This window comes from Lissotriton helveticus, chromosome 9 (assembly GCF_964261635.1).
Source record: "Lissotriton helveticus chromosome 9, aLisHel1.1, whole genome shotgun sequence".
Classification (NCBI taxonomy): Eukaryota; Metazoa; Chordata; class Amphibia; order Caudata; family Salamandridae; genus Lissotriton; species Lissotriton helveticus.
In genome coordinates, this window is record NC_136070.1 from 924,441,637 (window position 1) to 924,467,780 (window position 26,144).

At 47.9% G+C, this 26,144-nt stretch overlaps 1 protein-coding gene across 1 annotated transcript in view; it reads left to right on the forward strand.

Moving 5' to 3' along the window:
* Positions 1–1,897: 1,897 nt before the first annotated feature.
* CAPNS1 (calpain small subunit 1) overlaps positions 1,898–26,144 on the forward strand; it is a 149,088-nt gene continuing 124,841 nt past the window's right edge. Inside the window, exon 1 of the mRNA XM_078661115.1 lies at positions 1,898–2,030. The gene's annotated coding sequence lies outside the window, so the exon portion shown is untranslated. The remainder of the gene's footprint in view (positions 2,031–26,144) is intronic.

Here is a 26,144-nt window from a genome sequence, read left to right on the forward strand (position 1 = left end):
GGACCAAGTTTGCTGCTCGTGAAAACGAATTAGGGTGATGAGGTGCCGCCGAAGACTGGCTTCGGTATTGGACCCGTTCGGACCTCCATCATGGGCTCAGATACGGGGTAACAACATGCGGATTTAAAAGAAACAACACTATAAAGTGAACTTCTAAACAAGACAACAAGCACCGCCCACTGGAGGGTTCAAATCAAAAGATTGCCGCTTAGAACCACATGCCCCAGAATGCAACATATAAAGGAGCCACCGGAGGCGATAGAGTTATAATTGCGGACATTCAGCAGTGGTGACAAGCGGTATATGAGGTGCAGGCTTACCTTCGAAAAAGGTCTATGTTTAGACCGAAACGCGTCAGGATTGCCAGGCATTGTTGTGCAAAGAAGAACGGAAAAAAAGCATTCCAGCAAGTTACGTGTGCGGCTCATCCTTCCTCCATGCGGGGAGAACTGTTTTGAGATTTCGTCGGCGTGGTCCTGCCGAGGAGCGACGCACCACCAACAAGAGCGCCACCATCACCCGTCCCGGACCAAGTTTGCTGCTTGTGAAAACGAATTAGGGTGATGAGGTGCCGCCGAAGACTGGCCTCGGTATTGGACCCGTTCGGACCTCCATCATGGGCTCAGATACGGGGTAACAACATGCGGATTTAAAAGAAACAACACTATAAAGTGAACTTCTAAACAAGACAACAAGCACCGCCCACTGGAGGGTTCAAATCAAAAGATTGCCGCTTAGAACCACATGCCCCAGAATGCAACATATAAAGGAGCCACCGGAGGCGATAGAGTTATAATTGCGGACATTCAGCAGTGGTGACAAGCGGTATATGAGGTGCAGGCTTACCTTCGAAAAAGGTCTATGTTTAGACCGAAACGCGTCAGGATTGCCAGGCATTGTTGTGCAAAGAAGAACGGAATAAAAGCATTCCAGCAAGTTACGTGTGCGGCTCATCCTTCCTCCATGCGGGGAGAACTGTTTTGATATATATATATATATATAACATGAAGTTATATATTATAGTTCTAAACAACAAAAAGCAGACATACACCAGTTATAGTTAGCAGCCCTAACTATAACTAGCGGCCCCCAGTGCACTGCTTATGATCTCACATATGACATCACTCGCAACGTGTTCTACGACATTGTTTATGACATCTCTCTGCTAATGCAATAGGTCTCGCATATGCAAGCAATTAAGCTATTGCCAATATAAATGACAATGCCATTTATTTAGGGATACAAAAAAAAATAATGAGCAATGCCAATAGCTCTACCTATAATATTGCCGAGACCATTGCATTGTAAATGCTTGTTTTTATTTACTTTCTTGAAAACACATGACTAATCCCACGAGCCAAGAACACCACTGGATTAACTACTAGCCTTGGGTTTAGGAGTAGCGTGCTACTCGCCATAACATGCTTCAAACTCCTCGTCAGGGGTGGTAGACGCTATATAAATGCCATTACAATACAATACACTTCTTTTTTGCGTGACACTGATTTTCACAGTCCCTAGAAGTACACAGTCGCCCGTGCCAATGTATTTCAAGCACGTGCGCTGACATTCATGTATTTTAATCTCCCAGTTTGCCGAAAATACACTTTTCCCCAAACATTCGAGCACTGCACTTAGACTAGCACATCTTCGACACTGCCTCTGATACTTGAGGGTGCTGTGCCTCCCGACGGGTTCCAGAACAAGCATAGAAATACATGCACTTCCGAGAGGCATAGACGACGGAGCATAGATGGGGTGGCTAGTACACCGGAGCAACATGTCAGCGTGCTGTAGGAAGCTATCGCTGACGGGCCTGTTTGTTTTCCTTCCCTTTCTATGAAATATGTGTACAGTGTATGACTCATCGGCGCTGCGCAGTCCGTCCTCTGTTTCGCCGCTCGGTGCGTAGAGCGGGGAGAGGGCGGGCCCGGGTGTGGCCTTACATTCCTGGCAGCCTCACTCCGAGCCCCGCGCGAGCAGCAGCTGTACCGCCCCAGCTGTGCTCCTCGTCCCTGCTGATCCCGCCGGTGAGTAGGGGGAACGGCTGTGATTACATGTTCTGAGGGGGCTAGAAAAATAAGGTGGTCTTCGGAAGAGGCGCCGTGGTGGCCCCAGGGAGGGGGCCGTTCAGGACTGCGGTAGCAAGGAGCTATGACTGCAGCAGGAAGTGGAGACTGTGCTAGCGAGGGTGCGGTGGGGGCTGTTAGCAGCTTCTGTGCTGCGCGGCCTTTGTGGGGGCTGCAGGGAGTAGTTTCAATGGGACATTTCTGGAAGGATCATCTTTAGTGGTATAAGTCACGAGAGTGGTCCTTTGGGGGTAACACCTTGGAGTGGGTGGGTCCTTTGAACTTATGGAGTGGGGCTGTGGTGGGGGCTTTAAGAGCTGTGCGTTATGAGTTATTTTTTATTTATATTGCACAGCTGTGTGAAACCGCAAGATTGTCTTGTGAACTGTAGTACTTTTGCCCCTCGGGATACTTGCTGAGGGAAATGGCACTGTGAGAGTGGCATAAGCTCTTGCCTTCTAAATGAGTCTAATTATATATTTTTTTTAATTGGTAATACCGCTTGGAGCTATTAAACACTAACGTCTGATTAACCCTTTCCATGCTCATGATGGAACGGTTCCGTCATGAGCTACGGTTGAGCTGTGCTCATGACGGAACCGTTCCGTCATGACCACACCCGTTTCTATTAGGGCCCAGCACCGGAGGGGGAATCGCGGTCGCACAGAAAAGGTTAATTTCGAAAGAGTTAAATTCGTTAAGTTAACGCAAAGGCCACTACTGTTTGAACATACCCGCAGGCGTATTAAAACAAGCCTTGTGCAGAGCATGGGTCTTACAGGCTGTTTGACTAGAGAAGTCTTATGGTCTTGTGTATTGAATGTATTGCTGTATCTAGATTTTTTGGGGTAAGGCTTCCACAAGAGCAGATTATTATGGGTTGTGTATCTAGCTTGCTATATAGATCCTTTCGAGTGCTTTCCCGTAGTTTTATTTTTAACATTCGTGTCAGTGGAAGATTAAGAACCAAAGACCAGAGTGCTCATTTTAAGAGTTCACCATGTGTGTGAAGGATTATATGTGCTGCAGTGAAACATCAGCTCTCTCTACAGTCGTAAACGTTTAGATTAACGAGTATGAGCTAAATTAGGCCGTGTTTTAGCACATGGACGGACCTTTTTTTTTTTTTTCTAAAACACATACGTTAGTGCTTTACCCCAAGGCGCTCGGGATAAGTTACTCACTGTAAGTTATCTATCCTTAAGTGCCGGATCAAAAGAATTAGAGCCCACGTTTTTGCAACTGGTATTTGTAGAACGTGAGCCAGGCTAAAAAGCAAATAAGTGGTTCACAGAAGGAGTTTGGAAGTTGATGGATAAAATGGTCATAACAAAAGCAGGGATAACCTAGGAAAAGGTGGTTCTAGAGAGGTTGAGAGTTAGTTTGAAGCGCCTTCAGTAGGAGGATTTTACCCAACATGACTGAAGGCGTGCAGACTATGTACTCGGACCCATTAGAACACTGGCCAATCGCCATGTGTGTATTTAATTGTGTTTTAGTGTGCTACATGTAGCCGTTCAGTTACTTTAGAGAATTTAAAAAAGAGAATTTAAAAAAGATAATATCTCAAGAATTTACGTGAAACTGTAAAGAGAATATGCCTACCGTCAAAATGTCAGCAAAGGTTTTGCAATTGTTTTTTATGTACATTTGTAATGTGTGTGTTTTATTCCCGTACACGACAAGTTTGAGCCAAGCTCTTATTGTAAGCTAAAGACTCCTTTTCCATAGAACATCTCCTGGGTCTTTATAGTTTTCTGTGCCGAAGATGGAAACTCACTTAAAATAATAACAGAGCTGAGAACTCCTGTCATTATACAAATTCAAATGTGAAGCAATCTAACAACAACTAATAACGCTATCTCCAAGAATGCCTTTTGAATGTTTGCATCGGGCCCACCACATCGCATGTAACAACGGAAGTGGGTTGTCTGTAAATCTCTGATCAAATGGCATCCCATCCCAAGGGTGCGATCAGTGGTCCATTTGTTTTGATTGGTAGTGCCGCCATGTTCCTGTCTCTCTGAAGAGCAGGCAGCAGCAGTATTTTAAAGGGCCTGGTGATGTTTGCCTGTAACTGTCCTGCACCGTGCTCCCCTAGAGTGGCATGCAGCCGTGCAACACACTGTTCCTCCTGACTGCTAGGTGGTTATGCAGCGAGAATTTATATGGTTTCGAATTCCACTCTGGGGGTGTGGGATTTGAATGTATGGTGGTCACTGGATGGATGTGTAGCACCCTGAAGCAGTAGAACCTTGGAGGGAGCCACAGTGCCACAAAGTTAAAGTGGTAGTGATTTTACATAGTGATCCTGCGGGTTCCCCGGCTAAAGAGCGCAAAGGGAATAATTTTTATAGGGATGCTCTATAAACCACAGTATACTTCCTATCTTAAAGTGACTTCCCTGGAGAATTTTAAAGTCCGTGCATAGTTCTAGTTCATGTAAAGAATCCAAGCACACAGTCCTTAAGAACCTGCGTTGCCACACCAAACCCAGATCCTGGAGTCTCTTGAGAGCAGCAACCCAGGGTTGAGGTCTTGAGCTCTCGAAACATGCTTGCTCCTGGTCACTCTAAACTATGAGTGCAAGGGCAAGGCCATCATCCTGTGAGACTGCCTTCTCTAATCCGGAGACCTTTGCCCTCCCAAAAGCCAAAGCTCCAAGGGGAAGGAAGAGGAGCGGGGGGGGGGGGGGGTGGTGGTGGTGGTGTGTGGGTGGGTGGGTTTGGGTTTTTTTTTTTAGGGAGACCACCTCCCTTGAGGGTACTACGGACGTTGTTATTAATTATAGGCTTTTGTCAGCCGAATGCTTTGCAGTTGGTAATGACCTGGGCGAAGCTGTCTCTCTGTGCACAAACCAGCTTTCCCCTCAGACTGTGTCTGTGTGTGAACATATACTCTGACCTCCCTCATGTATACTCAAACTTTTATCTCAGGGGTGTGCGTGTGTACTCCCTCTTACTCCTCAGACTGTGTACATGTGTGTTTGTTATATTTCAATATCCCCCTCAGGCCGTGTGCCTGTTCATGTACCCTGACCTTCTGTGTGCCTGTATACGGACTTCCCCCTTGGGCCGTGTGCCTGTATACTGACTTCCTCCTCGGGCCGTGTGCCTGTGCATGTATACGGACTTCCTCCTCGGGCCGTGTGCCTGTGCATGTATACGGACTTCCTCCTCGGGCCGTGTGCCTGTGCATGTATACTGACTTCCCCCTCGGGCCGTGTGCCTGTGCATGTATACTGACTTCCCCCTCGGGCCGTGTGCCTGTGCATGTATACTGACTTCCCCCTCGGGCCGTGTGCCTGTGCATGTATACTGACTTCCCCCTCGGGCCGTGTGCCTGTGCATGTATACTGACTTTCCCCTCGGGCCACATGTATACTGACTTCCCCTTTGGGCCGTGTGCCTGTATACGGACTTCCCCTTTGGGCCGTGTGCCTGTATACGGACTTCCCCTTTGGGCCGTGTGCCTGTATACGGACTTCCCCTTTGGGCCGTGTGCCTGTATACGGACTTCCCCTTTGGGCCGTGTGCCTGTATACGGACTTCCCCTTTGGGCCGTGTGCCTGTATACGGACTTCCCCTTTGGGCCGTGTGCCTGTATACGGACTTCCCCTTTGGACCGTGTGCCTGTATACGGACTTCCCCTTTGGGCCGTGTGCCTGTATACGGACTTCCCCTTTGGGCCGTGTGCCTGTATACGGACTTCCCCCTCGGGCCGTGTGCCTGTATACGGACTTCCCCCTCGGGCCGTGTGCCTGTATACGGACTTCCCCCTCGGGCCATGTGCATGTATACGGACTTCCTCCTCGGGCCGTGTGCCTGTGCATGTATACGGACTTCCCCCTCGGGCCGTGTGCCTGTGCATGTATACTGACTACCCCCTCGGGCCGTGTGCCTGTGCATGTATACTGACTTCCCCCTCGGGCCGTGTGCCTGTGCATGTATACGGACTTCCCCCTCGGGCCGTGTGCCTGTGCATGTATACTGACTTTCCCCTCGGGCCACATGTATACTGACTTCCCCCTGGGGCCGTGTGCCTGTATACGGACTTCCTCCTCGGGCCGTGTGCCTGTGCATGTATACGGACTTCCCCCCCCCCCCCCCCCTTCTTGGGCTTTGTGTATGTATACGGGCTTTCCCCTCGGGCCGTGTACCTGTGCATGTATTCGGACTTCGGTCCGTGTGTATGTATACTGACCCCCCCCCCCCCCTCCCCCACCCCCTTGTGCCGTGTGCCTGCATACTGACTTCCCCCTTGGGCTGTGCTTCCCCCTTGGACCGTGTGCATGTATACTGACTTCCCCCTTGGGCCTTGTGCATGTATACTGACTTCCCCCCCCCTCAGTATGTGTGCCTGTTCATGTACTGACTCCCCCCTCGGGCCATGTGGCTGTTTGTGTACCCTGACTTCACGACTCGGGCTGTGTCTGTGAATGATGTACCCTGCCTACCCCTTCGGGCTGTGTGCCTGTGCATGTACAGTGTCTTCTCCCTACGGGCCGTGTGCCTGTTCATATACCCTAACTTCTCCCCCTGGGGGTGTGTGCCTGCACATGTACACTGACTTCTCCCTCGGGCTGTGTGGCTGTTCATCATGTACCCTGACTTCCCCCTCTGGCTGTGTGCCTGTGCATGTACTCTGACGTATCTTGCAGTGCTTCATTTGTAAAAACAATGAGTGTTTCTGGTCTAAATGTCGGGGCGCTGAATACTAAACTGCATACTCTGAACCCGGCCTCTTTAATCAACCCCAGGCCCTCCCTGCCATGTTGTCTCTCGTGTTGGTCCTACTTTCCCCGTCTGTGACGGGTTTTCTCTCTCTCTCTCTTCCTCCTATTTCTGCTTTGGTTGTTCCTCTCTTGTTATGGGTAAATGTCTGATACAGTAAACCAGGTGTTAGAACCCTTAAGTATCGGTGGCCCCCTCCGATGCAAATCAAGCTCAACCTGTTTGCTGGGGGTGGGCAGAGACCGAGATGGAGAGGGGTGGGTGAAGGACTGACTATTCTTGTCGTGATATGTGTATACTGTCAAGTTGTCAAAATGCTGGGTGCGCGTGCATTAACAGCGTTCCATATTGCTCGTTTCCATGTCTGTGTGCATTGTCGGTGTCGCATAAAGTGTGTGTTTTGTATCGCATTGTGTGGTTATTGATCTAGATATAGCGCTCTCTATCACTCTTGAGGCCTAAGGCGCGTTTTACATTGTTGAGAGCCTCCTCCAGATTTCTCGTGAATATAGCGCCTCGTAGCTCCGGAAGATAACCTGAACGCTCCGATTTAACTAAATTCTTGAGCGCCCGGGGTGCATCCTTGAAGGGCGTTAGACAGGGCTTTAACTGGGCCGGGTCCTGTCCGTGCTCAGCACCAGCATTTCCAAAAAACAGGTGCTGAGACGGGTGCCTATCGAACTCTCCATTTTTGCCTTCACCCTCGGGTGAAAGGAAAATCTTAATTATTATTTTTTTGCCCTCTATATGACCTCCCGAGGAAAAAATGGATCAAACCTCTCTGCATCAATTTGAACATTAGACATTGCAGAGAGGCTGAGCGTATATTGAGGACCGACCCCACAATTGGTTTTTAGTGTAAGCAGATTTCTATTCAATGTGAATACCATAAGAGTTAAAAATGGTCTGAAATTGTAATAGTATAGTATGCACCTGTTTAGTAAATACCTTGTTTATCTTGCACTTGCATTTTAAAAATAATTGTGACAACCCAGTGATGAAGTTTTCTCTTTTTAATACCTGGTGGAGATATCGAATAACTTGGATGTTAATTGTAAGGATGGCGACTGGAGAATTTTAAAAAGTTTTACTTTGACTACTTTTAACTTGTAAAAAAAACTTTTATTGTATTTATGTAGCTACTTAGCTTTCTTAAATTGTGTATTTAGAAAGGATCATGTAGTTGTGTCTAAATCCCTCATCATGTGCTAAACTCAAGTGTTCGACAAAATGTATAATGGAAATGTTTTTTAACATGTGCTTTTATGGTCTAAAAGACCAAAATAAAGTTTAGATTGATTGATTGCTTGATTGAGTGAGGAAAATCTTAACTCTGCTGCAGTGCCACCCTTCATTGCCTTTAATGTAACTTCAAAGAGACCGTTAGTTATTTCAGTCTCACAATTTCATCGCTGAAGAATTTCCAATATTTGATTATATAAAGTTGTTGCTTATTTATCTTATGCAACTAACAACCATAGGCAAAGCCAATAGTCCTGTTTTTCTGTAGGTGTAATGTTATTTGTGTGATATACCTGGATGTAATGATAAGAGCAGCAAAATACCAGTCTGGCGGCACAATATGCTGAGCACAGATTTTAAGCTTGCGTGTTTTAAGCCACGCCCTACTTACATCGGCCACGTCCCTTTGAGAGACCCACAGTTTTTTTTGTCCGACTTAAAGCCCTGGCGTTAGATGTACTTAAACGTGTATAGAAAAGGTAGATTAAATGCATGCCGCGTCTAGAAGTGTTGAACGAGCTTCTTGGCACATAAGCATAAAGGTTGTGCACAGGGCTTTAAGTGGGGGAAAAAACAAGGGGTGCTCTAAAAGGTGCGTGGCACATTTCTTAAAGGGGTGTGGCCTACCTGAGTAGGGGTGTGGTCTAAATCAAGATAACTAGCATTATGTGTTTAAGAAAATCATGAAGTCGCATCCAGCAAAGGATTATAAAATTGGCAAAAAAGTATATTTATTAACCCCTTTAAAGCTAGTAAACAAACCTCCCCAGTGCTGCGCTGTCCATTATCCGGTGCTGAACTGGACGTCCAACGGTCGTGCGCAGCACTGGGGAGGTAGTGCCCGTGACGACCGTTGGCCGACGGCAGCACTTAAGGGGTTAAGTATAAGCCATAAAATACCAAACATTATTATTTACATTACTTAGAAATCTATTGCAGGATTTCCCAAAACCCTTGAAGATATTCACTGTGTCTATTTTGCTAGGGTTTCTCACAATTTTCTTCAGCAGACAGTCTACCTTTTGCCAGCCAACTCTTTACATACAGCTTTGCGTCAAATGTTTTAAATGGAGGACTACTGCGTTTTACCCATAAGCATGAAGAAATGGTCTATACAAGAAGAGGCCCTTGTTGGACTAGCAATTAAGTTCATTGCGCTGAAACCTCTCACAATCCGCATTACTTGATGGCAGGGTTTCCATGCAAACTACTAACTTTTTTAATGCTTCAGGGGTTTTCTTTCCACCAAAATCTTTGAAAAGTCTAAAAGCTTGGATAGTATTTCTTGCTGGCAGCTGAAACTCTGAATACAGTTTGAATACAGTTTCTGGATCTCTGTTTCACCATAAAGAATGCATTCATCACCGGAAGGTAAGTTGCCTGCATCTAGCACACTGAAGCTGGCTATAAGTTCTTTCTCAGAATCCGGGGCACATAGTTTATTGATATTTACAGACAGACTTTGGTAAAACTGATTTGGATTAAGGGCAACAGAGTTACTTCTACCATGGAAAAGAGGAACATTCTTGAATTTGCCCTCGTCAACTGAGAACCAGGGAATGGGAGCAGAAGAGCAATGGCGAGCTGGAGCTCATCTCCTTTGCGCAGCTCTGTTTAAAGAGACCGCATCCCCTGTCTTGGTGTTACAAGGGGAGGAAAGCTGACTGGCTGTAGGATTGAGGGCATGTGCTGTTAAGATAATACTGGGCATATAACAAGGAATAGATTCCTTATGAAACCAGCCGTACTAGCTTCAGCAGTGAGTGGTACAACAGTGACCCGGGGCGTGCCAGGAATCTGACTGAAGGACCCGGCGCACTGCTGCAAACACACTTGTAAGACCCACCAAACAAAGTAGGCAAGAAGCAGCACTACAAAGGGGCATGGCAGGAGAGGTTTTAACGGTGACCCAAGAAATAGAGAGGGGTTGACAATGAGCAACTGCGAGGGCTGCCAACCAGATGGGGAACTGAATTATAAACTGGAAAGCGAGGGCAGCTATTGGGCTAATGTCCAGAAGAAGTCTTGAATATGGATCTTCCCCCAGTGGTGTAACAAAGGCCCCCCCACAGCCCCCACAATGCAGGGCTCCCCAAGCTCCTGAGTGTGGTCAGAGGGATCCCCCTCCAGGTACTTTAAAGAGGGGCCCCCTTAAGTTTCGTTACGCCACTGACACGTAAGTAGCACCGGGCGACCTGTAAAGAGAAGGTTGGCCCGCGGGTAGCGCATGTGATCATAATCTCTCCCCCCCCCCCCCCCCCCTGTGCAAACCCCGGTTACCTTAGGATGTGAAGGTCCGCGCTGATCTCGGTGAAGCCACTTTCGCCGGTGGGACGCGCCTCTGCCTCAGGCAGCTCCTTTCCTCGATGACAAGCGTGAGGGGACGCCTCGCGCCTCTCCAGGCGCAACGTAGCTCCGCCTGACAAACCTCTGCGTTGCTGGGGGAAATCCTCGTTGCTGTGACCAAACTGAGCGCGGATCAGAAATGACTATCCCTGGCCGTGGTGGTGAATACTGGCAGGGTCTCAAGGCTCCTTCTCAGAGCGGCGAACCCGGCCTCGGGCACACAACACAGCTCGACGTTGCGGCGGTGGAACCAATGTGCACACAGCGCTCGGGGGCAAAGCAAGCGCTCCAAAGTTCCTCAGCGGTGCATTAATCCGCACACACAGAGTGGGAGGGACTCAATCCTGGGGCAGATCGCGTTTGAGGCAGAGCAGGCCTCACGACCTTACGCCCCAGCTGTGTGCCGATGAGCACACAGAGACAGATTTCACAGGGGGGCAGCTTCACAAAGGCACAGCGCAGAGACCCACACAGCAGCTGGAAGGGTGGGTGCTGGAGAACTTTTGTATCCCTGAGTTCCCAGCTCTTCTTAGGCCCTTGGAGACAGGCAGGCTTCAGAGGGGCAAAGCACACAGCACACAGCAGACAGTCCCTTCCTCAGCAATCACAGCAACTGTAGGCCAGCCCCCAGACACTCAGCAAGGATTCTTTCTTGATCACAAAGTTTCCTAATCTATTTTAACTGGGGCTCCAGTCCTATTTTTATACCCCAAAAGTATTTGTCTTCTTATGTGAGGTGTCCTGGACCCAATCTAAACCAGTTCTGGGTGCACTCTGCCAGTGCACCTCTTCTTCCTTTGTGAGTGTGGGCCAGGGCCATCAGACGCACTGCAGGAGGTGGAGCCAGCATTGTGGCAGGCAGGCACAGCCCTATTGAGACCCAGGTGCTACTCCTCCCACCACTCTACATGCAGATGGGTCTATTTAGCCTTGTGCTGACTCAACCAGCCCCCTGGAGCTGCTCCCAGTCCCTGTCACTCACAAACCAGACAGTCCATAGACAACCAGGCAGAGGCACACAGAAAGGTTGAGCAGGAAAATAGCCACTTTCTAAAAGTGCTATTTCCAAACTTAGAATTTAAAAACCATATTCACTAAAGGATGTGTTTATTAAATTCTGAGTTCAGGGATACCAGATTCCACATGTCTATCTTGCTGTTATGGGAAGATATGCAGGGAAACATGTAACACAGCATTCCCCATGTTATCCTATGGGCAGGATAGCCTTTTAATCGTTAAAAACGAAATGGGCAGTATTTCACTATCAAGACATGTTACCCACACTTGTAACGCCAAACAAAAACTGGGACGTCTGCTCACCCTACCTTTGAGGCCTGAAAATAGAGCCCCCTTTCGAGGCCTCCAACAAACTGCGGGGGCTCAGCCTCCCATAGCCCCCCCCCCCCCACTTAAAGCCCTGGTTGTGCAGTACTGTAAAGATGGACACATCCACACACTAGCTGTTGGTGGGGTTTGTGTGTTGCACAGCTTGAGCCATTAGTCTGTAGTGCAGGGATGAGCAAGTAAGAGGAAGACCACCCACTGAGTGTGGTCTCTAAGGGTCTTGTTGCAGGAACCCACCGTCCTACTGAGATCTGCCCAGTAGTTCGTGTAACTGTGCAGTCCAGAGTGACACTATCTCACTACGCTTGTGCTGCTGGTTCAGGGAGCACCCTTAACTCACTGTATGCAAAGCCAGGAGTGTGGCATGGTGAAGTTTATGGGAGAAGCAATGTTTTTATTGTTTTTTAAGTCCTAGGTGGTTGTTGCTTGTCCATATTTTCTTAGTGAGGGTTATGAAATTTTACAAGTTTGTAAAATGTTGTGTGTTCGCATAAAATCTTTCATAATCTTCATGTATGTATGTGGGTGTGCATGCGTTGTCGGTGTCTCGTGTGCACGATTACCAGGGTGTCATTGTTTTTTTACTGTGTGCATTGCCAGTGTCTCTAGTCTTGTGTGTGCGTGCGTGCATGGGTGGGTTCATGCATCCAACATCTCCAAATGCTTGTGTGCGCTCTTGTGCGTTGTCAATGTCTCTTAATCCTTCTGGGTGTGATGTCGGTGTTTTACGATTCCCTCATAGTGTGTGTGTCTGTCTGTCTGTCTGTGCCTGATGTCAGTTACTCAAATATGGCTCCTCGAAAACACCATCTGTTATCAGCTATTTAACTTCCCCTCGATGTGAAACCAGCCTTGAGGCCTGCAGATTCCTTCCTTCCTTCCTTCCTCATCCTCATGTCTCTGTGTGTGCCTAGTGAATGCGTCAACAAGAAGGAAGCGCTCTCAATGTGTCTGTGTGTGTGCCTAGTGAATGCGTCAACGAGAAGGAAGCTCTATCAATGTGCACTATCAACGCCAGGCTTTGTGTGTATGTGTAAACCCTCAGAACGCTCCCTCACAGCCCGTGCGCTATGTGGAACGTCGTCTTACAATAGAGCTTCTCTGTGGTACTTGATCCTGATGCTCCCGGCCCCAGGGGTGTGGAATTTAATAAAATATCAAATTGTCCATGGGGCAGGCTGCTTAATAAATCTACTTGTCCTGTAACAAAATCCACTTGTCCTTTTTTTGTCATGTAATGCGGCAACAAATTACGCAGCAATCTCATTATATAAGAGTTCTGATATAGCCTCTGATTATGCCAGGGTTCATACCATAGTTTTGTTTGAATACTAGCAATTCCCTTATGCTGCTATGTTTCTGCAGGTCTACATACTGGGGCTGAAGGTAGTGGTAAGCAATAGTTCCAGGGCCCTTTTTAGTCTGTGCAAACCTATTAACGTGCATGTTTTAAGGGTTTTCACCAATTCTTCTCTAATCATTTCTCATACTGAGAACGGTTGGAAATTTACTACGGACAGTGGCAGACTTAAAACTTCTTCCAGGGTTGGGGAAAAAAGTGGTTGGAGGAAAAGTGAACTTAAACTTTCAGATTTTCACATAAGGAAATCTACACCTGCATATTTGCTCATGCTAAAATGCAGTTCACAAATATTTTCTGGGAGTACAATTTCTTGGCCTACTTCTGTAAATTCTTGTGAATTCATGGAAACTGTACATATCCACTTAAGGCAAGGATATATACCATGGATGCACTTTTGAGACTTTCTTTAATAATTGGGTCTCTAATTAGGCCTGGCATTAACCATGACCTTTAGTTGGCACACAAAGTAGTTTTGTTCAGTGCCCAGAACCCCTGTGTGCTGTGACCAACATTTTTTTGTTTTGCTTTTGCCAATGCTTGTTAGAATCGTGAGGACCCAGCAGCACCCACACTGTTAAGGTTTTACAAAAACTATGCCCAAACAAGTCACTCCTTGACAAAACTAAAAGGCTGACCACCAATTTCAGATCCACTAGCTTTGCCAATGCTTGTATATTCTTGTTTTCCATATTCGTATTTAAACTGGTTACACTGATATTCCATTCTGAATATTTTTGGGAAATACTAACATACATCAACATGTTACTAAATGATACTGCAAAGATACACTACCTAAAATCTTACAGTAGTTTAGCTAAATGTTTTCTTTTCTTACATGCATTTTTTTTGTGAACGTTTTATTTTGAAAGCAAAGAATCATCACTCTTGCTTTCAAGCTTCTGCAAATATTTGCATATAATCAGAGAGCATTCTGGGTGCATTGTACAGAGCCTCATATTATTAAACTTTGAAAATGTGTGTGCACTTTTATACTGGAATCACCGTCAGTAGTGCAGGCTGAGCTTAAAACATTTACTTTTAGTGCTCACCCTAATAATAAAGGCTTTGCGTTAATGAACCATATATTCAAGTTTGAACAGCATTAACACACATTTACATATAACACACACTTTACCTTAATTGTAGAGAATGCCCATTCCTGAGCCACAATGTGGTACTGTAAACTGGCAGCCAAAGGGTTTGTGTTGCAGGGGGTTGGGCCTATTTGTCCCAAGGACAAAATGCACATTAATACTTGTTGCCCTTGACCCCAAACAATATGTCCCGAGCCTCGGGCTATAGGAATTCCACATCCCTGGTCCCGGCACTAGATGTTCCGCTGCAGACTAGGGGTCTCCAGTCTTGGTGCACAAGGCTACAGACCTGCCACCTTTTCAGGAAACTCTGGTGATATGTAAATATTTTGCGTTTACATTAACTGTGTATACTTGTATCTTGTTTGAATAGCCTGAATATTTGGCATGACTTTGCCCTTGTGGACAAATGTTGTGCACCCCCTATGCGGGAGATCTTCTGAGACTAAAGGGTTATGGTTCCTGTAGGTCCCACTAGTATCCCTTTTTACATCCTTTTATCTGCTTACTGCTGCAAGGGACCCTCGAAGCCTGCAGCTTTCAGCCACGCCTCTGAGAGGATCAATGTCTGGACTGTAGATGTGGTGATTTTCTCCTTGTAATTACCTCACCTCTAGTTGTTGCTGAGCACCAAGGAAGAGACCCCTTAGGTGAACTCCCACAGCCTGCTTAAGTTTGCCAGTTCATCTACTCATAGTCATATTGGTTAAGTATCTGGCCCTTCAATCAATCAGGTAGCATTTATACAGCACACAGCTGCTTCATAAGAAGCGTCTTGGCACTATTTGCAAGACAGACTGATGTACCAGTAGAAGACCTGTAGGATCTAGCCCTTATCAGAAAGGTTTTCAATTATTTTTAGGTCCAGCCTGGGCAGCGCATGCGGTGCTCTGCAGGCCATGCTGTATTGGAGTATGGACTGTAAGCCCCACCCGCTCTCCTCCCATATTTGGCTTATCATTGTTCTACGTAAGTGCTGGCTTCTGATTCGTTAATAGGCTTGTCAGTCACTCTTTAGTACTGCCTTGTCTTCATTTGTTACCTCCCATGAGGACTGGACCTCTTACTTTGGTTGTTACACAGTAGTCTTATTTACTCTGTAAGCACTATTTTTTTTATTGTTTCTCCTACTGCAGGCACTACATGCTTTCCTGCAACATTCAGCATGCTATGCTCTTTCACTGGGTGCTTTTACAAAAGAAGCGTCTGTTTTTCAACTAGACAAACCATTTTTAAAAGCACCCCGTACCGCGCTTTCATCTTAATAGCAGCCACGGACCTTTCTTTAGATTCGGCTCTTCTAAAGAAAGGGGAGTGGCCTCTATTAACGTGAAAGCGCAGCATGAGGCGCTTGTAAACAGCATGCATTTGCAATCCAACAGGTCTCGCATTTTATAAACTTTGCCCTATTGGTATTGTAAATTACCATGCCTTTTATTATTGCAGGTTTTTAAACACATAAGGTATTGTCAGTTACAATGCCAATAGCTCAAAATCTCGCTATTGCAAGACCTATTGTATTGCAAATGCTTGTTTACTTTTGTAACCTGCCATGAGGACTGTCCCTCTTACATGTGGTGTTCCACTTCATATTATTTATTAGTCTGAGCACTCTTTTTTTCGTTTAATGCTCGCTCCTCCTCGGCTACAGCTGCTTTGGACATTGTGCTTTCTAGTCCACTTCATATTTAGAAAAAGCACTTGCTGCACGCCGTGATGTCGCAATTTAACTTAAAATATGGTGGCATCATCTCTTGTGTGGCCGCTATATTTACAAAAAGCGCATGCCGCAACATTGCATGTTAAATGTTTTTTCACAGTGCGCCACATCGTGCTTCAGATTTACAGGGCAGCCTCTCGACTTTTCGTTTCTGATGCTCGGCTCGCATACATAAACTTTTACAACATCCCTATTTTTTTTCTTCTTTTTTTTTCAAAAGCGTGCCATGCCGCACTTAGAATGTTGCTTCATCTTAAACAATGGCGGGCGCGCGCCCTTCTTTTGTTGTGTGTGGCTCACCCTTCAATCCGAGGTATGTGTGCGTCGCAGCTTCCAGGCAGCTCAAACTCTGTGGAGACTGGCAAAGGCGGGGAGCTTACTACTCGCAGCTCCTTCTGCAGGCGGCAGCCGGCACTAGGCATGCTCCGTTTCAGAGGCTCTCTGGCTCAGCTCTGTCACAACACTGAAAGACGGCCATTGGATAGGCAGATGGACAAGAGTGCAGGGCAACCTCTTTGTAAGCCGCTAACTCCTTTTTACTTCTTGCACACCTCTGATGGGCAGAAGCTGGTAGTTGCTAAGCTATCGGCTGCATGTTCTGTTTCTTTCGCTGCATTGCTCCACTTTAAGGGCATTCACAGGGAGTGAAATGCCATTGTATGCAAATATGATCACTCCACTGCAAAAACACAATGGCTATCCACAATGCTGTTATTCTGCAAGTCGCAAGATCTCTTGGCGGGGAAGATACTTTATTCACAAGGAACGTCCCTCATTTTGCATCTCTCCCTTTCTTTCCCCATCCCTTGCCTGCCTGCCACTTAATGCTCTCAATCAACCTCCGGGATCCATTATGTTTTACATTAGCAGCCAACATTGTAAAACCAGATTAGGAGATAGGACCCGGATCCCTCAGGTTGTTCCCAGCCCGCCCCCATCAGAACCCACAAATCAAGACTTGACGACCAGAGCTGTGGGTAAAAGAGGCCACGTTTATTATAAACCATCACATATAAACATGACAATATATAACCAATACGATTCAAATTTCATACAACATAGATTTATCACAATTCGATCACTGCACAATATTTACATTTATGTTGATCATAACATCATAACTGAACAGCAGAAACACTAGTACATAATTTATTGACAAAGAATGTTCTCTGGCTCGAGCCTCCCAACAGAACCACGCAAGGCGCAACCCTTACGCGTACTTGAGAGGTGAGCCCCTGCCATCTGGTCCTTGTCCGCCATCCGAGGGGCCCACTCCTCCACCACCAGGCTGCCCATTGGGGCTCGTAGGGTATAACCAGGGGCGGATGCCCCATGCCCTAGTTTGTAAACTGGCGCCCTTGTCCCCAGCCGGTGTCTCCATTCTCTCTGGGGTGAGCTTTCTGTATCTTCCCCTCAGGACTGGGCTAGGGAGTATGCAGGAAGATCCCCCTTAACAATGTAAGGCAATATATGTGTCCTCATTACCGCCACTCTTAGTGCAACTTCCCACACATTTCCAAGCTCCAACTCTAGGGATGGGTGGGAGATTCGCGAAATCCCCTGCACACGGGGCCGGCACTGTAAGGAAGAGAGGGCCTGGGCAAGGTGCCCTAAATAGGCCCCCTCACCCCCTGCCATTATCAGCTCCGACAGGAAGTGACTTCCGTCTCGCCCTGGAAGTAATTCCTGCCGTTGTTGACGACCAACCTTTCACGGGGGCGTGGCTGGGTTTCTGGGGTCCCGGGTCCTAATGGCGCTCTTCCTTATAGTACACGCTTTTCCATAGGACCCGGACCCCACATGTATTTCCCAGCCCACCCCCATCATAACCCACAAATCAATACTTGACGACCAGAGCGGTGGGTAAAAGAGGCCATGTTTATTATAAACCATCACATATAAACCTGACAATATATAACCAATAAGATTCAAATTTCATACAACATAGATCACAATTCGATCACTGCACAATATTTAATTTTATGTTTATCATAACATCATAATCTATCAGCAGAAATTACAGAACTTAATTTATCGATGAATAATGTTCTCTGTCGCTCCAGCACTAAGGGGCCTTCTGGCTCGCGCCCTCCAACTTTGAACCACGCAAGGTGCAACCCTTATGCGTCCTTGAGAGGTGAGTCCCTACCATCTGGTCCTTGTCTGCCACCCGATGGGCCCACTTCTCCACCACCAGGCTGCCCATCTGGCTCATGGGGTATAACCAGGGGCGGATGCCCCATGCCCTAGTTTGTAAACTGGCACTCTTGCCCCCAGCCGGTGTCTCCGTTCTCTCTGGGGTGAGCTTACCGTATCTCCCCCTCCGTGCTGGCCTAGAGAGTATGCAGGAGGACTCCCCTTAACAATGTAAGGCAATTTATGTGGCCTCCTTACCGCCACAAGTGCGACCAGGGCAACAACCTTCCCCCTCTCTACCACCAGACAACTTCTGAACCACCAAGTTCCATCGATTCCCTAGGCCCATAGCCATGTCAGACTCAAATGCCCCGGAGCTATAGTCCCAGGTAGACATGCACACGCTGTTGCAGTGGCACATATGATCGGCATGCGTATTTTTTGTGTGTATTCCCAAGCTGACCCCTACCCCAGGCACAGCATGGCTATTCCGTCCTTCCAGGCACTGGACCGAAACATTACTAAAGGCTCTTGACTGAAGTCCTGGCCCCCACATACGCCATGGCACCATGAGACCACGCTATCCTGAAAACATCTTATGGAACTGGGCGAATCCAGACAATAGCGCTTCCCTCGTGGCCCTGTGTCCAAACCCACACACAACCTTACCCTCTCGATGTAAGATAACCAACTCTGGGAACTGCAGTCCCCCATGGCACACAGTCTTCCACCAGCCTGCAAATGTGTGCGATCTGAAAGGCCCAGAAATCAATCTAACAAAGAGGGGAGACACTCTTAAAGCCCACCAGCCTCCACTCCTGCAGATGTTGTAAACCGAAAGTGGCCTGTCGCACGAACAAGTGACCCAGCACCCACATCACTTTGGAAGAGCTACTTCTGTAATTTCGTCGGGTGAAATTTCTGGCCTGCAACGCCTGTTGCAGCACCAATCCTGTTTTGAATGATTGACTAGCTCACTCCCCCCGCTGCAGTAGGTAGTCCCAAATATGCTATGAACAACCATGCATGAGTTTTGAACCTGAGGACGGGTGGACATGTAAGCCCCCCCCATGCGCATCAAAAGGCCTACTCTATCCCTTCTTCCGCTTTGAGCTCCACTACCGTCCCCTCTCAAACAAGATCAGGTTTGATCACCCCTGGGAGTGAGCCTGTCTGCACGTATCCCGGTGACCGGGAACTGCAGACCGCTCCAGTATGCCCAGTTGCGATGCCCCTACTGATTTGATCCCCCAGAAAGCCCCCTAAAATTATCCCAAAACCGGCGGCTGAAAATATGGCAATTCCCTCGGAGAACTGCTCCCTAAGCGGGGGATAGCCAATCTGTATCCAGCTAGGGTCTAAATCACCAAGAGGATTTGCCCTCCTTCTGCATCCCCTCAACTTGGCGAAGAAACCGAACACCGCCCAATGCTGCGTCAGGCCCCAGCCTGCTTGGTGATCTCCACCATTGGAAGCAGCCCTGCATGAGCCTTCGGTGAGCCAAGAGTGCGGGGGTCGTGCTTATAGGGGATTACTCCTAGAGTTTCCCTTCCTGTAAATGGAGATAGTCCTGATTACATCACAAGCACTATAAATTCCTCTTTGTTGGCTGCAGTCAAGGTGGTTACGTGGCAATATCACCAACTAGTGATTCATGCAGATCTAATCCATATGCTCGCACCGTGTGCTTGCGATCAATAGGGAGCCAGACACGCTTAACTCCCAGGCAGATCTTTGAGCAGACAAACATAAGGGTGTGGCGTTTTCTAACCAGCAATGTAAGTGATGCCACCATTGAAAATGTAACCACGCTCCCTGAACAATTCTCGGCCTTACTAAATCTGTGCGTAACTCTTTGAAAAGAACTTGGTTAAGCTGCCCACAATGCAGGAATATCGATACTGGATGCATCCGATACTAAGGGGGGGCAACGTAACATCAGAATAAGTATGCCCAACAGGCCCGATGAACCAAATCAACGTGAGCAAGGACAGGCTCGAACCTGGTCCCCCAGCCCCAAAGTTGGCAGCACTTGCTGTAGGATCACCAGCTCTCTTGAACACAACGGTTGACTATGCTCAGTAGTGATAATACTAACTCCGCTATAAATACCGAAGATGTGTTATCCAAACAAGAAAGAGAGATGAAATGATTGACATTGAGTGCACAGGGACAGCTCTCTCTCTCTGAAACCAGAAAAAACAACGGTAGTCCCTGACCACTGTAAAAAGGAAAATTAAGCTGATTCATCCTATGCAGTAACTGACAGACGACAGTGCCAGCACCAATTACCCCAGTCAATGGGATACCGTCCGGGTACGACGGCAGTATAAAGGGGAACTATGCTAACATTCAAACAAAAACCAATAACATCAGAACCCCATCTCCAGCTAAAATTCAACATGCTTAGATGGAAACAAGTCTTTTGTCGACTCCAAAGTTGCAAGCTCCGCCTAGGTGACCAGTACAAGCCAGGCATGGCGCAGGGCGGACAATACAATACAATATTAGCGAAGAGGGCCCTAGGTGTACTGTACAAGCCAGGCAGGGCAGCCCAAACCATGCAACATTATTGAAGTGGGCCCTAAGTTAACTGCCCAAGCTATGCTTTGTGCAGGGCGGGCCAAGCAGGAATTCACTCCCCTCGCCTGCAGCGCCTGCCGTGAACCCGTATTCATCACATTAACAAGCATTAAAAATGCAACAGGTCTCGCCTTTTATTAAGTTAAAGCCATTTGCTTTGCTATACAATACCATTAGCAAAGCAAATGGCTTTAACTTAATTAAAGGCATGACCTATTGCATTTTCAATGCTTGTTGTCCTTCTGGTCTTCCTTTACCTTTCTCTAATCTTTCCACTTCCTTTCTCCTAACCGTTTTCCCAACAGCTCCTCTAGGACTTCATCTTGTTCTTTTTCCTTCCCCCCCCCCCCCTCCCACACACGTCTTCATTCCTTCCTCTGTTTTTTTAAGGTTCACTCTCTCTTTCTTTATTTCCTTCTGGGTTTCTTTTTTTGTTATATTCCTCCTTTTCTTTACCTATACAGGTGTATCATAATTAGAATTGGCATTCCTTCCACCAGATCCAGTACTGGAATTTTGTCGGAAGGTAGAGGAACAGAAGGGCAAAAGGAAAATGGCGGAACGACAGTTTGCGTGGGGCTTGATCAGTAAAGTATAACAAAAGCGGATGGGGCTGGGGAGGGGAAAAGAATGGAGAACGCGGATGGCAGTAGCAGTTAAGAATAAAGAGAGATAGACGAGAAGGTGGGGAAGATAATGCGGAAAATGGGGAAGTATTCAGATAACCAGGGAGGAAGAGGTTCTAAGAGAGAACAGACTGACATATGTGGCTTTTCAACATGGAAATCTATAAAGCCGACCCGCAGTGGCCATCGAGCCGGGCTAACAACTTTTTGAAAAAGACCCAACTACTACATCACATCTCCAGTCTCAACGTCACGTTGACCATCATACTAAACAGTACTGGAGTGTGGGCGATATGCACTTGGTGGAGTCCGCACGTAGGATCAAGCATGCAACACAGTAGCCCACTCTTAGGCCCATGGGAGCTGGTTCCCAACCACACATTGTAGAACTCCTTGCACATGGCGGCGGACTCCGGGCCACTGTTCCAGAACTCACACGGCCTCTCTATGCAGGAAGGGAGCACCCACTCACAGTTCGCCCGCTTGAGGACGTTCTCAGGCCGCTGGGAGTACACAGGCATGGTGACGGTGACTACGAAGGGCTACCCTGGTCCGGCGGAAATCAGCGGGCGTGAGGCGGCAACAGCAGCATGTCTCGGCCTGAGGAGAAAGAGAGAAGGCGGGTGGTGGTGCTGACTCATCCACGGGGCCGAGGCGCAGACGTATTACAAGTAGGAAACAGAAGCCTCCATGAAATGGGTAATGAACACCGAGAACAGCGCTAAAATAACCATGATGGCCGTTCCCACGGTGTAAGATTCAAAGCAGTTGCGTAGCATAACAGGCATGTGATTAGAAAAAAAGTGTAACTTGTGTAAAAAAAGATTGTCATGGGCGTTCATTTCACCTCTTGGGGGATAAGATGTGGCATAATGGCCAGTGCTGCCGACTTTGGTGGTCGGGAACGCTGCAGGTTCTAGTCTCGGAGTGCGCTCAAAGTCCTGTGGTACAGGACAAATCATTAAATCCCACCATGCCTGAAAACATGTATGTAGCGTAAATGGTGATCATGTAAAGCGCTATATAATACCTTGGGCTCTAGTTCACGCTATATAAAACTGCAATCACGACTGCATCCTCCCCGCACTGGACGACCTGCCAGACTCACTTTTCAGATTAGGGGCTTCTCCGATGTCTCAAGGATGCATCTCCCCATATGGGGATCATGCCACTGAATAATTTGACAGACCCCAGGGGCTACAAGTGTATTCGAGGGTGCAGTATGCCAAGCAGTTGTCTGTGAGCACAGCCCTAGGGCTGTTTGTGACGGGTCCAGAGGTGGATTCGCCCGCAGGGGATATATGTGGGCGGCCAGGATGTATATGGGCTGGTCGGGGTATATGTGTCCGGTCACAGCTGATGTCCCCCTGATATTCTGACATTAGTTTGTGTATTTCAGAAGCTCTGGTGGCCTGCTAAAAAGCAGCGGTGTCAGTGTCCCTAGAATGCGCATGCGGTGATGGACAGCAAGGACCGAATGTGGTGACAGACAACTGGAAGCCCAAGAGGGGTCCATTTTATAAAAGGACTACTCGACCTTTTGCCAGGGTTTCCTTCCTAGTGCAGGGGAGCCTGGTGGGCAGTGGACACAATCAGCCCGCGCAGTTATACCAGCATGCGCCTATATGTATACATCTCCCTCACAAATACACACCACACACAGACTCCTACACTACAGACCTCTGGCACCCACTCCACACCGGCAAAGCAAATGTACGCACACAAACCACCCAGCCACAAGCCCAGTTAGACATCCTCGCGCACGCACGTCAAACAGTCCCCCCCCCCCCCACCCCCCCAAACAGGCAGGCAATCACAATTCACATCCACACCGTGCCCGAAGCACACAACGGTAGCAACTGTCCACGTCCCTAGACCACACCAGAGGCATTGCATTGGTGTTAACTGCCTGTGCCTGACAACACCGCACCTGCCAACCGCACAAGCCACTTAGTGTTTGGCGGCACGTCGGCTACAAGGCAAAGGGGGGCAGGCAACAGTGTTTCCATCGCTTCCCTGCCGCAAATTAGTTCCATGAAGCCACAAGCTACAAAAACTGGTCGGGATCACAGTCACCAAGCTAAGGCGCAGAGAAAAGCACCCTTGCGGCGGGGAAGGCAATAACGAAAATGGAAGCGTATGGATCTTCGTATGTCCCGTAGCGAAGCGAGAAAGAAACCTGGCCAGTAACATCGGAGCCAACCAATGGCCGCCAGACAAGAAAAAGTCAGCGAGAGCAGGCCATGGTGATAGGGTGCCCTGCGCAACAAGGAAAGTATCGGAGCAGCCGCAGGAACGTCGAAGAGCGGGAAGAAGACTGCTCGCGGCTGAGAGTTCATTGTCGCAACCTTCAGGCAGTGGCCCACATGGAGCGGCGAATGCGTGACACACTGCATATGACCATAAGCGCCTGCAAAGAGCATCTGAACAGACAGCAGAAGTGAAGATCAATAACGGCAGGCATAATAGTGAAGGCGTGATTCCGGCCCGGCCGAACCACAGTTAATTCTCCCCTCCACAGTACAGGCGTAAAGGCGGCCTTGCTCACCATGACGTAGACTTTTCTGTTTTTCTGCTGTCCCACTTGGACGGCCTCGGCCTGCTTTCCTCTGGTTTGTTATCTTTATGGGGCCATCTGTTTCACCCCATAACGATACCAAAGCTTTTACGGCACAAGGATGTCGGGTCAGCCCGTCCAAGTGGGACTGCAGAAATAGAGAAAAGTGTACATCACCGCAAGCTCTTTCCCAATGGCCGGCCACCCTTTAGCATAAACGGTGACGCCGGCCACTGGAAAAGAAGGGCGGGGCTTACAGCCCGTTACTGAAACCTCCTGAAAACACTAAATCTCGCCAGCGAGACTGCGCACGTGCGCAGCTTTAGGCTTAGACCTAATAAAAAAAAAGACTCACGACTCCAACCCTCAATCTCTCCACCCCAGTCCACCAGAAGAGAGGGGGGGTGTCCACCGCTCCCCGCCAATATCCTACACAACTCTGTCCCCACGCCCACTAGGCCAGACTGCAACCCTGATCCAGCGCCATGTGGTCAAGAAGGGGCTGCAATCATCACTCTCCTCAACCACGACAACAAACCGGGCCAGCCAGCTCCCCTATGGAGCCTCTACCGCGAGCACCTCACTCAAACTGGGCAAGACCCCCTCAAGCCAGCGTGGCTCCCGGTCTTCAGGCGGCGCAACGCTGCCCCATGAACCCCGGCAGCGGCCAGGGTTCCCCATCTATTCCCCCCCCCCCATCTATTCTCCCCCCCTCCATTACCGACCCAGGTAAGAAGCGATGTCAATCTCTCCCTGGAAGTAATTCCTGCCGTTGTTGACGACCAACCTTTCAGCTAGGAGTCATGGGGCGTGGCCGGGATCCTGGGGTCCCGTGTCTTAATGACGCGCTTCCTTATAGTATGCGCTTTTCCAAATTGTTTGTATGCTTGTGCATTGCCAGACGGCGGAAAAAATCCAGGTTTGCTCGGAAGGAGAACCAATAGCCTGGGTTTCGGGGCAGTACTAATGGCTAAACTGGTGGTAGTGGGTGGGGGGGGGGCAGGTAGGTAGGTAGAACGGGCAGTGTTTCTTGTGGGTCCAGATGAATATGCTACTACCTTGCAGTGATGTCCTGATCGCCCTGTAAGTTCAGCACTGCAGGTGCCATTGGCAATGTCGCTACGTCTTATTGTAGGGTTGTGCCAGTGTGCAATGTTTCACCGGAGTTTACCACCTTTTTCTCCTCGTGCATCCGGACAATAATGCTCTCATATGCCCTCCAAATAGTTCCAGGTGGTGCCGCAACCTCAAATGTTGAGTTCCTAGACATCAAAAAGCAACGTCAGTGAGTACATTTAGAGGCCTTTTCTGCATTTACAGACTGATGAATAAAAGGGTTCTAAAATGCCTTCCCTTCTGCTTATTGTGCATTTTGTGGTGGGCGTGGATCAGTCAGCTGCTATCGATCCTGTACAGGCAGTTACTTACTGCCTGACACTAGATTGGAGTTTGATGTTCTTGTTTCTTTGAAGAGCTTGTTTTACTTGAATGGCCTTTATTAGTGAAATAATAAGTGACTGAGAAACATAGTCAGCATGCGCTTAAAGCAGATGTTCTGAGATCCAAGTATAACTAAATACAGTGCAGAATAATTGCAGCAGGCTCTCTACCTCTGCTCTGTGGAGGCACTGAGTGCAACTGGCCAAAACCCAAACGGTCAATTCACAAAACATGTTTCCAGCATCAATACGAACTTGTGCCTGGAAGAAATCATAATTTAGGCATTTTAAGTCTTATGCTAATAACTCGCAAAAAATGATAGATGCATCCAGGCGTGCCCGTAAATAGGGACTGAGGGAGTATAGTGTTGGCTATCATTTATCCACCACTCACACTTAGATTTGAGTGTCATTTAAATAAGTTGACATCTCAGGGGGATTGTGGCTCAGATGAGAGATTAATCCGGGAAACGCAGTCATAACTTTATGGGTATTCCCGGACAGTTTGCAGATTTGTTTCTTAACTGTCATTCAAACCCAAATAATTCAGATGTAAGTTATTCAAAAAAACTGGGTGGGTACGTTAGTATTGCCAGTTTTCACACAGTATGATATGTAATTACTGACATTTCTGTAAAGTCGTTCAATAATCCGAGTGTAACATCTGTAAACCAGTACTTGATTTGAGCTGCCTGTTTCCAGTGCCTGGCACAAGCACTTAATTGTCAACACGTGCACTTATCACACGTTGCCACACGTTGCTCTGATGTAGTAGTGTTTAGAAGCCTAGTTCTCCAGTATTAGGGGTGTCTTTCATAGATTCACATGCTTGAATATTCCCCGTCGTCGAAGTGGGAGTCCCACGGTACATAAAAATAGCAATATTGCTAAT